Here is a 12,170-nt window from a genome sequence, read left to right on the forward strand (position 1 = left end):
GTAGGCTGGTTAAAATATAATTTTAGTCTATAACTGAAAATGAAATATATTATTGGTAAAGCATTTTAAACATGTCAGACAATATATTTTGATAATGTGAAAAGGAGGTTGTCTTTAGCAGTCCTAGTATTGTTAGTGCTGCTACTAGCTTTGTAGCCTTTCTATTATTTCATAATCTCTAGAATTCCATGGTATTTTTTTTTAATTTACGGGACGTTTCAGTGATGATATAATATCAACTTTCATTTACCAGGAGAGAGGAAGTGGTTAAACTTAATGACTGCTATATGACAAACCAAACAAGGAACATATTTTAACCTGATAGAATGCCATGCAGAGTCATCACAGCCATGGTGCATAGCTCAGAGCAGGAAAGCAAACAGCTGCTGTAGCCTGATTTGAGTTAAAATAGTGTCAGTGTTTAGTCTGGCGCACTGCTTCAGAAAAGATTGGCAGCTGGGTCAAACAAAGTCATTCCATTGGCTCCTTTCCCAGTAGCTAGCTTCTGCTAGCATTTAGGTACTAGTGCAGCCTAGGCCTTTTCTCAGGGATAGCCTAACATCTAACCGCACCCTCTTAGCCTTTTTGCTTTCTTTTTTCAAAAGTCCTTTCCCTCTTGAAGATCAATTCAGTATTATGCAATCTGCCAACATTTGTGTATTAAAGTGCGTTCTGTCTTGAAAGCTGATGCATCCTGCTCCCAATATGGTGCAGAAAGAAGTTTGTTACCGTCCTGGATTAATAAAAGGGGCCTTTATGGGTTGTGAAAGAATATCTGTGTGCTTAGGCAGGAAACTTTTTGATCCACAGACAAGCAAGACGACATCTAGGTAAGGCTGACTATTAAATTTATGTTTCTGAGAAACTGTGTAGTGAAATTCAGCTAACTGCATATTAGTAAACTGCCTTGCTTTCATGAATACAGTATATCCTTAAAATCTGAATGAGAATCTATTCTATTTAGAAACTGGTAAAATCTTGTGCTATTCTATTTAGCTTTAGAATTTTCATAGAAATTAATGTGGTAGATATTCTTATGTCTACTTAAAAGAAGATTTCTAGGCATGAATATGGAAAAAAAATAGTTCAGCTATTGCGTAGAAATATATATATATATTTTAAAAAAGACCTAGTGTTTGGGAAGAGATTCAAAGCATGCTTTCAACTTTTAGAGATTGAAAAATTGAAATCCAGTCGAGAATAGCTTTGGACTAATAAGGTTTGAATGACTAAAGTTTAACGTAGCTCTGAAGGGAATATTAAGTAAGTTGTCTTTGTCTCATAGTTTTTAATTTTTGTTTTTGCTTTAGCCTGTTGGGTCACATTTTTTGTTAGCGTTGAAGGCTGCCATGAATTGGTAATGAGGGCCCCTTTTGCACATGATTTTGGCACTTGGCCAGAATCAACTTCCCAACGGAGAGCTTTCTTTAAAAGAACCTGGAGCACTTTTTCTTTCTTTTTTCTGATGAGGAATTACTCTGAAAGCTGCCATAACCAGTTGTGTAGGCATGTCAAAATGACTTTATACACGGACGTGAAACATTCCTTTTCATTCCAGGTTCTTTTTTCATGGTATGCAAAATTGTTGGAATTATCATTTTACTTTCTTTCAGACTGCTCACCATTCAGAATAGGTTTCATTGAACCTAGTGGTATAGAAGGTTTGTACTTATATATATAGTTTCCCAGAAAATCAGTATAAGCATATCACATTTGGGTTAGTTTACAGTGATAGGTTTTGCTTCAAAACACATCAAGATACGGAAGGTTTCTTTAAGTTTTTCATTCATTAGAGCTAAATGAAGAGTAAGTAAATTCCTTTCTAGAATTTTGTCTATTTCTTAAGCTTTAAAGAAAATATTTTATTAAATTTTTATAATTACTTATTGTATATTGTGGAAATAAAGTTTAGATAAACTGTCTTGGGAGAAAAATGTTACAATGGTTGAATATGTGTTTGATATTGGAATGTTTAAGCTCTGTAAAACCTACACATTTTACAGGAAGCCTACTTTATGATTGGGAATGTTCAAACTATTTTTTATTTGTTCTTGTATTAGCTAACGAAATCACTAAAAAAAAATCGCCATGGATTCATGCGTGCATTTTTAAATATCATAGGTAGAAATTTTGTTTTTCACATCTCTTATAATTAGATATTATACTGTATATAGATGGGCTATACATTTGTATTTGTGGATGTGAGTAATGCCCATCTGTTTTCAATCACTGAATCCAGTGGTTGAAAAAGTAAGCATCTGGGAGAGCTTCAGTTGTCTTTTAAAAAATCAACTGAAGTTCTGCAAATTCTTGTGATTTTTGTAGTTATTCAATATTATATAGCTGTAGTCCAAATTATAATACAGTAACCAATTCCTTATATTAAAATGTGTATATATATGCTCTGAAAATTTCCAGAATAAAAATATGTTTAACTAATTGATTCATTGTGTTAATTAAACATATAAACTATAAATGCCTTAGTAGATACAGTTGGAGATTTCTTTTTAAAAAGTTGCTAAATGTAAAAACATTTAATGCAAGCAAGGTTTTCTTTAACAGAAAAGTGTGCCCCTGAATAAATCATATAGAGTATAAAGTGGTTGTAATTTATATATGGTTTTGAACATGAAAATAAGAATTAGCCATTAACGATTGGGCCTTTTTAACCTTCTATATAGCTAGTGATCCAATGTAATTAACTTTTCACTTCAGGTTCAGAGCAGAAACTTTATATGAACTACCTAAAGTGTTTTTTCTGATAAAAATAATTAAGAGATCTTTTGCTTATGCAGAATAGGAGTTTTTCCTAAAATCATAACTTTTTGAGCAAAGCCTATTTATAAACTACTTTGACAACTGTCACATCAGAGTTCCAGAGTGAAAGATATCTTTCTAATCTTTTTGTAGACATGCGTTTAAATAATAAAAAATCAGTACTGATTATTTCTTGCTCCTCGGAATTAAAGAAGTGGGGGGAAGGAAACTGTGATCAGATGTTCCAAAAGAAATGCCTGACCTAAATCTATGTTCCCATTGGCCTGTTCAATGTCTTCCAATTGTAAATGGAAGAATCTTTCTATACTATATAGTGCAATAGTCATCTTATGGAAGTCATGTTGAGGTCAACAAAACTTATTTCAGCAGAATTGTGATGGAAGTTTGCCTTCATTAAACTAATTCCCATTACATTCTTAGAACAAAAATATTGACTTATAGTATATAGTATATAGTATTATATATTTCACAGCTCTAGCTATTAAGACAAATATTTTTGTAGCAAAAACAAATCTGCAAAATTTCTAGCTGTACTGTTTTTAGAAATTTAACTTTTATAAACTCCTTTTACTATTTAGTATCGTTCAGCTTAAAGTAAGAGTTGGATAAAAGTAGTATGTAATGTAACACACAAACACACACATATATATACACACATATTAAGTTACATATGCAATTTTGATCATGTTAATGACATAAGGTATCTTGAAAAATGATAATGTACAACTCAATATGATATTTGCTGCTGTCATAAGGACACTTAACTAATCAATAGCAATGGTACAAATTCTGAATAAACATCATTAGAAATACATGTAGAAATCAAGTTTGTTTGTTTAATAAAATGATTAATTACAGTTTACAGTTTAATGAGAATTTAACATTCCACTGATTCGTTGTATTAATATCCTGCTTACAGTGTAGTATTTCAGGTTTTCAGGTTTTCTTACCATTTAATTTATTATTTTTATGTAAGAAGACTACAAATAGTTCATTAATATGTACATCTTTTGTTCATTCTTTTTTTTATTAAAGAGTTTTACAAAAACAAAATTTTACAATATATCCCCAAATCCCCCCCACCCCAAACCCGCCCACTTCCCCCCCCCTACTTCCCAGAACTAAATACAGGATTATAGTTATAATAATCATATTCTAAATAAAAATTATGCATAATATACAATTAACCAAATTCATAATGTGCTTTAACTCCCCTTTAACATAACTACATACAAAGTACCAATAACAATATCCCACTAAAATCTACTCATAAGCTAAATGTTTTATAGAATCTTTTGTTCATTCTTTTGGAGAAATAGTAGAGTCGTTATCATAAAAAGATTTTAAATAATAGAGTATTACATACTTTAAAAGTAACTTTAAAAAAATCTTAAAATTTCTCATTCCAGTAACAGTTTACACACACACACACACACACACACACACACACACACATTTATTGGAATAAGCAATGTTGAGTTTTTTTGAAAGTGGCCTTTGAAAATCTATGTTCAGTGGCTTTTAAAAAATGTCCAGCATAGAAAACACTTGGACATAATCACTTCTGATTCTTGGAATTCTGTTTTGTCAGCATGTCTGTTCTAGGATAAATTGAACAGAATGAGTTTCTATATGAGAGTTCAAATTTGTTACAAAGGCTGTATAAAACCTACTTTATCCATAGAACAAAGCAAATATTGTTCTAAACGATTGGCTCTCATTTACAACAAGAGCCCTAAGTTTCTCTTTTGCTTACTTGTTGCTTATCCGTTTCATGTACTATTAAAAAGTTATTAAAAGTGCAATGTGACTGTATTCAGTAATTTCTCATTCTTTTCTCTACTGTTGAAGGGAACAATGAAGAGGAAAAGTATGGCCACAATATATATATATATATATATATATATATATATATATATATATATATATATATATATATATATATATATATATATATATATATATTTATCAAGGAGCTAGTGTGATACTTTTAGCCCTTAAAGTCCAAACTCCAAAAGGTTTTAGAAAATAAGGTATGGTGTTAAAAATTAGGAGCATGAGAAAGATCCTAGTAACCTTTACAGTACATGAAGATGCAAAGAAATAATACATGTGATGCATCTTTCATCATTGAATTGGCATTTGGAACAGTACCATTTAATTTTCAGTGGTTTGGAACTGAATTTGGTATCCATCTGAAAGAAAAAATTACCCTGAATTTAATATAAGTCTTCTCCTTATGAAAAGAAGGTTAGGGAGAAATGCAATTGCTTACAGGATGTTTCCAGCTGGTCAGTAAGTTGGTCAGTAAGCTGTAAATACTGTACTGGAAACTGTGATGATGAAATATTCTTGCCATGTAGTTGCTGATTTGTAATTTTAAGGAATGAGCTATAGGCAGTGGTGGGATTCGAGATATGTGAACAACCAGTTCTCTGTGTGGATGCCGCTTTCAGAAGTCCATTCTGGGCCTGGGCAACAAAAAATTAGCTACCAGTTCTGTCAAAATGGTGCAAACTGGCTGAATCCCACCACTGGTTATAGGACACTATCCAGTATTGAAGAAATCAGAATTATGAAGATCACTTGCATTCTCATCTATATCATCTATGATCCACAAGGCATAATACACTACATTTGTTATTTTATTTTTGAAATAATTGGCTGAGCAATAATTAGACCAAACAGACTATTTAGAAAGAGGGAAAATATAATATACATGTAAATTTGAGACTTGTTTAGAATGAGGCTGTCTTAGAATGAATTTATGATTTCTGAATCTGACCAACCCTACATAGTAACTAGAAGAACTATGACCAAAAAGAACATTACTTTTATGTACATTTTTAGAGGTACATAAAAGTAAAAAAAAAGTTTGCTGCTATATTTTTGTCATTCTATTACTAGTTTCTTTTTAATTTTTATATAGTAATGAATTATGCTTAATTTTTCTGAATTTTCTGAATTTTAAAACTGAACCAATTTAGAATTAAACCAATTTGTTTTATTTTGCTTTGTTTTACTTTGCTTTACTGAGGTTTTGTAACATTGATTTATTGATTGTGGCTTTCCTAAAAGGGGCAGGGGACTCCATAATACTAATTTGAAGAGAAAATCAGATAATATGTACTATAAAATTTATTTAACTTATTAATATTCTGTTTTCTTATTGCATTCTTTAGGTTAAAATGTTAAGCTGCAGGTCATTACATTATATTTTACTTGACAATATTTGTTTTGTTTATAATTTATATCCATTTATTCTGCTGTAGATTTTTCAAAGGAATCTACTCCTTTGCAGTATGGGGAATCTACCCAAATGAACAGACTTGTGTAGTGAAGAGACTGATATTGTTCATTTACATATGGTCACAAAATGATCTCTCAATACTATCTTTCCTTCTTCATTATTTTTCTTTGCAAAATTCACGCCATACAATTATTTGAAATGTCTAAACAAGAGTAATTGTTTTCAGCATTGTGAAAAGTTCAGTTTCCTTTTACAGGAAATGAAAAATAGGATGTTCCATGTTTAAAATGAATCAGGAAGAAGATAGTAGAGATAGTAAAGGTAGTAATTGGGATTACAGATATTGTAAGAAAATAGAAGTTAGATATGTTGTCTATCCAACTGGATAGAATAAGCACACGTCATGTCCCTTCCCTTAAATGTTGCCATCTTGTGAGATCTATGAAGCATAAGTTTTCCATGGCAATTCCTGCCTTGTGGAACAACCTTACCCTTGAAATTCAACAGGCCCCTGCCTACTCTTTTTACTTTCAGGAGGGAGCTGTGATGAGCTGACTTTCCCCTCACACATTGGGACAAGGTGAAGCTGAAGTTACAAGATGTATCTTGAGTTGTATCAAGAGAGTTTGGGCTTTATTTTACTTTTCTTTGTTTTAATGATTTGTATGATATTGCTTTTATATTGGAATTTTGAGCCTCCCATTGTTCTGGTTCCAAGGTGGGTGGGTGCACAAATGTTACATATAAATAGATAACATCTGTAGATTATAAGATTGCCAAATTCAATTGTTTGAAGATTGTGTGTAGTAGGCAAATTGCACCCAAATTACTGATTTCAAAGTACAGTACAGGAGACTTTGAATAAACACTAGGAAATCCTCTGCGATAGTACAATCTTTTCAACAACACCTCAGCAAAAGATTATTACAGCCATTATAATAGTTTTGCTTCTTCATCAGAAAATCGAGTAGATTATTCTTGAAACTTGAAGTTATCTTGAATTATATTTTTATCACACTTGTTTTGGTAAATATAGTCGAAATATATTCAAGTAAAACATAAACATATGCTTCATATGGATAAAAACAAAAATATAGATGTCATATATTCAGAACTTCTATGGGAAAAAACTATGGCAAGAATATTCTGAAAATTTTCTTGCTTTTTTGGTATTCTTGTCTGCTTCAAGAACAGATTAGGAAACCAAAGGTATGAATGTTCATGCTGCTTTTGTATTATAAGAGCATAGTAGTAGAAACTTGAAAATCTGAATAAATTTCTTTCTCAAATAATTTTCTGCCCCAGACTAAGATGTCCTTTAAGACCACTGTCTTGGTTGTAGCTTTTCCATTGTTCCTCAAAGTTATTATTACTGCCCATTAAACTTCCAATAAACATTTCAACCTTGATATATTAGTTTTCACTTCAACTATCTCCATCCTTTTCATACTACAGTTTCCAACATACTGTCAGGACCCACCCCAATCCACGTCTTAGGAAAACAAAAACTCTTGGAGTCAGTTCTAGTCCAAAAGGAATTTTTACTAGGACATGTTTGGTTGTGGAAATACAAGACAGGACTTAGTATTGTTTTAAAATTGAAACTTTATAAAGGTTTCCCGGTTCAACCCCCCTTTCCTCAACCCCATTTGGTCAGCCCCCATCATTTTACTTCGTGACATCACTTTCGTGGGAAAAAAGAACTTCGAATCTTTATGGTTATTGCCTTCTTCCTCTACAGAATTAAATGAAGACACAGGCCAGATGCCTTCTTCTCTAACGCTCCCTTTTCTTCCCCCAGTTCAAAAGGTTCCCCTTGGTCTTTGAAATAACCTAAGGCAGGCTGAATCCACATGTGCTCCTCCTTCCTCGGGAGATGGCAGAATCCATGGGGGGGATAATGTTTTAAACATACATTTATGAATGTGATATAAATGGATTCTGACACATGCTTCCTTTTGCCGATCATATTCTAATTGTCCCCTTTAACAGTAAAACATTAGAACAATTAATTATATGTACATCATTTACTAGTTATTAATGCCTATGCTAGTTCTTATTTGTGTGTAATCAGTGTATTTTCAATGTTGCACACTGACTAGATTTGCTTTTTGTGAGAGAGTGGCTATGCAAATTTGACTAACAAAATAAACAAATAAATGTGTATAAAGGATTATTATAATTTTAAGTGCATATAACACATGTATCACAATTTAAGTACTGTATACTTACCCAAAGGACTATTTGAAATATTCTTTTTTCAAGTGAAGTGAACTTCATAATCTATAGGCACAATCTGTTTTAATAGCTGCCTCATATAAACATCATTGGGTAAAATGGTTATACCAAAATATTGATCACAACACCCTTTGCCCTAGCTAAAATTCCTATTTTTGAATAATGTGATTATTCTTTTTGATTACACTAAACGTGGCCTAAAAAAATGACACCCAACTAAGAAGTTCCTACATCTGCAAAATCAACTGAAATGTAAACCTTTCTACCAATCTTCTTTATACAGCCCAAAATATCTTGCCTTCTGATCAAATGTCAGTTCAGTCTAGTGGCACCTTTTGAGCACAGATAACAAAGATGCTGCTACTGTTTTCTAGAGTATTTGTGGATAAACATTTTAAACATTTGTTTCACAGTTTAGTGAAACGCTCTTCTAGTGCATTTGCTGAAGGTAAAGACTAGGTCTTTAATGTGGCCCATTTTTTTTAAATAGGACGTCTGGCCTGTGAAGTTGGGCCTCAGACCATATTTACATATTGAGAAAAATCACTCTGAAGAATATTTGTAACAATTCATGAAGCAGTGTGATATGTGGTATAACTGGTTCCAACTCCCCACTGGCTTTCTCAGTTAAGATTACTCTGTCATTGTAATCTGTTGCTAATGCTCTAAGTGTGTCCATAGGTTTAAGCCTAACGTGTTAATCAGCACCTTTATTATAGTTATGTATACTAAGTATTAGAAGTATTCTTTATCTCTGAATTTACAACATGTCTTGATAATTAGAACCTTCCCTATGCATAATAAAACGTTTAATTTTCTTTCTATTGTTTACAACTATTGTCAGATCCATACCACTTGGCTTTATTCAATTGATTGATTGATTCAATAGCCTGCCTTTGTGTTCTAATAAATATAGTGTATAACAAAATAAAAATAGACAAATCACACCAGAACAGGTAATAAAGAATTAAAAACAAATCAAAATTAATATTGAATAGTGTGTGTGTGTGTGTGTGTGTGTGTGTGTGTGTATTATCTAGACTAAAATCATTTGCAGTTATAATCTATTGAAATAAATTAATCTTTACACTTGTTTAAATGCTGAGAGAATGGAAACCAAATGCAGCAGATGAGGATAGTTTGGTATCAATAAGGTGCCTTGGTGGAGCAGTGGGCTAATGCCTCTTTAAGTAACACCAGGTGCCTGCAATTAGTGCAGGTTCGAGTCCCACCAGGCTCAAGGTTGACTCAGCCTTCCATCCTTCTGAGGTAGGTAAAATGAGGATCCAGATTGTTGGCAATTAAGCTGACTTTGTAATAATGCTGCTTGGGGTTTGTGTGAAAGCCCTAATAAGCAAGCATATACATAGAATGAAGGCTACTGCTAAGCTTGTAAGCCGCCCTGAGTCTTCGGAGAAGGGCGGGATATAAATGGAATAAAAAATAAAAAATAAATAAAATAAAACTCCTAGAGATGTTTTGATCATGCAAAGAGAATGAGTATAGAATCATGAAAGATGAAAGACTAGGCTAAGAGTAAAAGAAAAACCATTAAGTTATGGTTAAATACACAGTAGTTTGTAATATCAGAAATACAAATGGCAAAAATTTGTACAAATGAACAAAATTAAATGAATAAGGTTCAAAATTAAATAAATAAGGTCTGATATTGTAGAAAAAAGTGTGTTTTGCAAATACAAAATACGTAGGAATGTAGGATTGATATAAACAAATTTCTATTGCTTTATAATATTTATTTTTATTTTGTCATCTCATGTCTTATGATTCTTTGGGTTATTATTTTCTATATTATTTTCTCTTAAATGAAGTAGCCTGATGAGTAAATAACTGCTGGTAGTTACTGTAATTGTAACTTAGCTATTGGAAATAGTGATTAATATAAAAACTATGGTCCAATACTGTTCTACACACCCTAAATAATAGATTAAACTACGTATATTCATGGTAGTGTGTGCATTAAACATGCAGTAGTTATCTATTATTAGAGTTATCAGTTTGATTGGATATTATATCGGAATTCTGTTAAAACAGACCTGAAAACGATTGTTGGACTTGTTTCTGAAACAAATGTTGAGATTATTTTAAGATTAAAATTAAAGACAATGTAATTTTCTTGGTTGAATAGATACCTTTCAGTTTCATAATGATACAAATATATTAAAACATAATATAGGAATTTTTTTATTTATGTGTTTATGTGCCTTTGAGTCAATTTTTGATTTCAGGTGACTACCTGAACAAGTCCTAGCAGGTTTTTTGGCAAAAGTTTAGAAGTACTTTGCCATTACCTCCTTCTTAGGACTGAAAGAGCCTCGGTGGAGCAGTGGGCTGATGCCTCCTTAAGTAACACCAGCTGCCTGCAATTAATGCAGGTTCGAGTCCCACCAGGCTCAAGGTTGACTCAGCCTTCCATCCTTCCGAGGTAAGTAAAATGAGGACCCAGATTGTTGGGGGCAGTAAGCTGACTTTGTAATAATGCCGCTTGGGGGGCGGGTGAAAGCTCTAATAAGCAGGCATATACATAGAATGAAGGCTATTGCTAAGCACATTGGTTTGTGCTTAAATTGTAAGCCTCCCTGAGTCTTCGGAGAAGGGCGGGATATAAATGGGATTAAAAAAAATAATAAGGAAGACTGCATCCCAAAAAGATGGGCCTCTGACATTGCTGAATTTTTCCAGTGAGCAACTAGTGTAGTATCAGTCTACATTGTACAGTACAAAAAAATTAGAAGCCACATTTTGCACTATTTACAACTTTTTGATGTAATTCAAAATATATAGACTACAGGCAGTTTTCGTTTAGTGACTGCCTCCCTTAGTAACTATTTGCAGTTATGATAGTGATAAAAAAATAACTTTGTGACTAGTCCTCACTTTTCTGACCTTTATAGGCTTCTGAAGCAAAGGGCAGCCAAATGAGATCATAGGCAACATCACGGTTTCACTTAGCAACTGCTTTGCTTAATGACTAAATTGCTGGTGCCAATTGTAGTCATTAAATGAGCACTACCTGTATATTGAACAATCAAGATTGGATGTGATTGAAGACCCAATTCAGGCTGCAAATCCAGTACTGAATGGTCAAGTAGTATTCCCAAGTTTGAATCTGCGTTTTTCAGAACCAGTCAAACTCATGTAAAATAAAATGAGTCTCAGTCACCAATCCAGATTTCTACAGGTAGTCTTCAACTTACAATAGTTCTCTTAATGACCATTCAAAGTTACAACATCACTTTAAAAAGTGATTTATGACCGTTTTTCACCCTTATGACTTTTGTAGTGTTCCCATAGTCGCATGACTAAAATTTGGATGCTTGGCAACTGGCTCATATTTATCACGGTTGCAGGGTCACAGGGTCACGTGATCGCCTTTTGCATCCTTCTGACAAGCAAAGTCAAAGCCAGATTCACTTAAAACCTGTGTTACTAACTTAACAACTGCAGTGATTCAGTTAACAACCGTGGTAAGAAAGGTCGGAAAACGGGGCAAAGTTTACTTAAAAAATGCTTCACTTAGCAACAGAAATTTTGTACTCAATTGTGTTCATAAGTCGAGGACTACCTATATTTGCTAACAATACCACTGCCTTTTTGGATTTAATTTTAGTATCTTTTCCTTTATCCGACCCATTGTTGAACTTATGTGTATGCAAGGATACTGATTGCTTTGAGGGATGGATAAGTAACAATAGAAGGGAAATATGGAGTACTATAGGTCAGTAAACTATACATACAGTCATGGCCGAAATTGTTGGCACCCTAGAAACTTTTTCAGAAAATCAAGTATTTCTCATAGAAAAGTATTGTAGGAACACATGTTTTGCTATACACAGGTTTATTCCCTTTGTGTGTATTGGAACACAACAAAAAAAGGGAGGAAAAA

General features: G+C 32.8%; 1 long non-coding RNA gene across 1 annotated transcript in view; it reads left to right on the forward strand.

Annotated features, from left to right (window-relative positions):
* Positions 1 to 647: 647 nt before the first annotated feature.
* LOC310640419 overlaps positions 648 to 12,170 on the forward strand; it is a 79,983-nt gene continuing 68,460 nt past the window's right edge. Inside the window, exon 1 of the long non-coding RNA XR_014492522.1 lies at positions 648 to 830. This is a non-coding gene — a long non-coding RNA (uncharacterized lncRNA). The remainder of the gene's footprint in view (positions 831 to 12,170) is intronic.

The sequence above is a fragment of the Vipera ursinii genome (genome assembly GCF_947247035.1).
Source record: "Vipera ursinii genome assembly, chromosome: 4".
Lineage (NCBI taxonomy): Eukaryota > Metazoa > Chordata > Lepidosauria > Squamata > Viperidae > Vipera > Vipera ursinii.